This window comes from Oncorhynchus clarkii, unplaced genomic scaffold, assembly GCF_045791955.1.
Source record: "Oncorhynchus clarkii lewisi isolate Uvic-CL-2024 unplaced genomic scaffold, UVic_Ocla_1.0 unplaced_contig_1648_pilon_pilon, whole genome shotgun sequence".
NCBI lineage: Eukaryota > Metazoa > Chordata > Actinopteri > Salmoniformes > Salmonidae > Oncorhynchus > Oncorhynchus clarkii.
Window position 1 is genome coordinate 6,479 of NW_027257962.1, and position 3,522 is coordinate 10,000.

Here is a 3,522-nt window from a genome sequence, read left to right on the forward strand (position 1 = left end):
ATGCTGAGTCTGGGTCTTTTTATAACTCCTTGAGTAGATGTTGTCCAGTTCACCTTGTTGAGGCTGGAGTTAGAGAGGTGGAGTCTGGATGCTGAGTCTGGGTCTTTTTATAACTCCTTGAGTAGATGTTGTCCAGTTCACCTTGTTGAGGCTGGAGTTAGAGAGGTTGAGTCTGGATGCTGAGTCTGGGTCTTTTTATAACTCCTGGGGTCGATGTTGTTCAGTTCGCCTTGTTGAGGCTGGAGTTGGAGAGGTTGAGTCTGGATGCTGAGTCTGGGTCTTTAGAGAGGTGGAGTCTGGATGCTGAGTCTGGGTCTTTTTATAACTCCTGGGGTCGATGTTGTTCAGTTCGCCTTGTTAAGGCTGGAGTTAGAGAGGTTGAGTCTGGATTCTGAGTCTGGGTCTTTTTATAAGTCCTGGGGTCGATGTTGTTCAATTCTGTGGACTCAGATGTGCAGATTAAAAAGTTATGGGTTGCAGTTCGGGTACAGACTCTCCAGCTGGAGTGTTTTTCTCCCAGTTCCCTCTAGAAACCTCCACATCTTCAATTAAAACGTAACTTTTATTATCATATAGTTTTAAAAAAACAGGGTTGGGTTAGGGTTGGGGTTGGGTTGGGTTGGGTTAGGGTTGGGGTTGGGTTAGGGTTGGGGTTGGGTTAGAGTTGGGTTGGGTTGGGGTTGGGTTGGGTTGGGGTGAAGCCAGCATGTTGATGGACATGAGTCTAAGGTTTGAAGACATATAATTCATTCTGTATTGATGTGTTTTAACCAGACTTCTAGTCCTGTAAACAGAGAGAACAACATAAATGGAGTTGTGTTTAACAAGGTTTCATGTATGTTAATCATGTTCATTTGTATCTCTCTCTGTATGGCAGATTCTCAGTAGGTTTCCATGGTCCATTAACCTAACATGAGATATATAGAGAAATGTTGAACCTGGACCCATCATAATGATTCTACATGTTATAATATGAACCTGGATCATCATAATGATTCTACATTTATAGTATGAACCTGGATCATCATAATGATTCTACATGTTATAGTATGAACCTGGATCATCATAATGATTCTACATTTATAGTATGAACCTGGATCATCATAATGATTCTACATTTATAGTATGAACCTGGATCATCATAATGATTCTACATGTTATAGTATGAACCTGGATCATCATAATGATTCTACATGTTATAGTATGAACCTGGGTCATCATAATGATTCTACATGTTATAGTATGAACCTGGGTCATCATAATGATTCTACATGTTATAGTATGAACCTGGATCATCATAATGATTCTACATGTTATAATATGAACCTGGATCATCATAATGATTCTACATGTTATAATATGAACCTGGATCATCATAATGATTCTACATGTTATAGTATGAACCTGGATCATCATAATGATTCTACATGTTATAATATGAACCTGGATCATCATAATGATTCTACATGTTATAGTATGAACCTGGATCATCATAATGATTCTACATGTTATAGTATGAACCTGGATCATCATAATGATTCTACATGTTATAATATGAACCTGGATCATCATAATGATTCTACATGTTATAGTATGAACCTGGATCATCATAATGATTCTACATGTTATAGTATGAACCTGGATCCATCATAATGATTCTACATGTTATAATATGAACCTGGATCATCATAATGATTCTACATGTTATAGTATGAACCTGGATCATCATAATGATTCTACATTTATAGTATGAACCTGGATCATCATAATGATTCTACATGTTATAATATGAACCTGGATCCATCATAATGATTCTACACGTTATAGTATGAACCTGGATCCATCATAATGATTCTACATGTTATAGTATGAACCTGGATCATCATAATGATTCTACATGTTATAGTATGAACCTGGATCATCATAATGATTCTACATGTTACAGTATGAACCTGGATCATCATAATGATTCTACATGTTACAGTATGAACCTGGATCATCATAATGATTCTACATGTTATATTATGAACCTGGATCATCATAATGATTCTACATGTTATAATATGAACCTGGATCATCATAATGATTCTACATGTTATAGTATGAACCTGGATCATCATAATGATTCTACATGTTACAGTATGAACCTGGATCATCATAATGATTCTACATGTTACAGTATGAACCTGGATCATCATAATGATTCTACATGTTATATTATGAACCTGGATCATCATAATGATTCTACATGTTATAGTATGAACCTGGATCATCATAATGATTCTACATGTTATAGTATGAACCTGGATCATCATAATGATTCTACATGTTATAGTATACCATGGCCTTTACTGGCCAAAGGTTAAACTGTTGTTTTGGTTATGATATACTATGGTGTTGTGTCACTAGACTTTGACCAGATATTATTACATCCAAAGATCAACTGAACCTAGAATATAGATACAGAGACACTTGTCATCAGGAAGGTTCTCTCTCAGCACAACGGAAAATATCTCAATGACTTGACATGTTCTGGTTGTGAATTCAGGCTACAAGGTAAGACTCTTCCCAGGGATTATTGTAAAGTGTGTAGAGACATTAAATGTCTGGTGTTATTTTAGTATAGTGAATGACAGTAAAACACTCAGATGTAACAGTCCATTTCACCTGGGACAGCTACGTGACAGTTCAATCATACAAAATGGAGCTAACTGGGTTAGGGTTAGGGAACATGTTGTTCATATATTCCTGTATCGTGGTTATTTTACAATTTGTATATTTTTTATGTATAAATTGTAAATCTTCTTTCAGAATATCAGAACATTTGTTGTTTTCTAAATTCCAATGAGCTCCTGCTTCCTGTGTAATTTGGTATGAAACCACTGAACAGACTTTTCTTAACATTAATATTATGAACTGAATTCAGTAACAGCATCATAATATCATACCTGTTGAACAAAGCAACACACTAGAATGAGAGAAATTATTAAAAGAGAAAGTGAGACATTATTATTAATATTATTATATATTATATTATTATTATTAGTATATATTATTATTAATATTATTATATATTATATTATCATTATTATTATTATATTATTATTTATTATTATTCTATATTATATTGTTATTATTATTATTATTATTATTATATTATTATTATTATTATTATATATTATATTGTTATTATTATTAATATTATTATATATTATATTATCATTATTATTATTATATTATTATTTATTATTATTATATATTATATTGTTATTATTATTAATATTATTATATATTATATTGTTATTATTATTAATATTATTATATATTATATTATCATTATTATTATTATATTATTATTTATTATTATTATATATTATATTGTTATTATTATTATTATTATTATTATATTATTATTATTATTATTATATATTATATTGTTATTATTATTAATATTATTATATATTATATTATCATTATTATTATTATATTATTATTTATTATTATTATATATTATATTGTTAT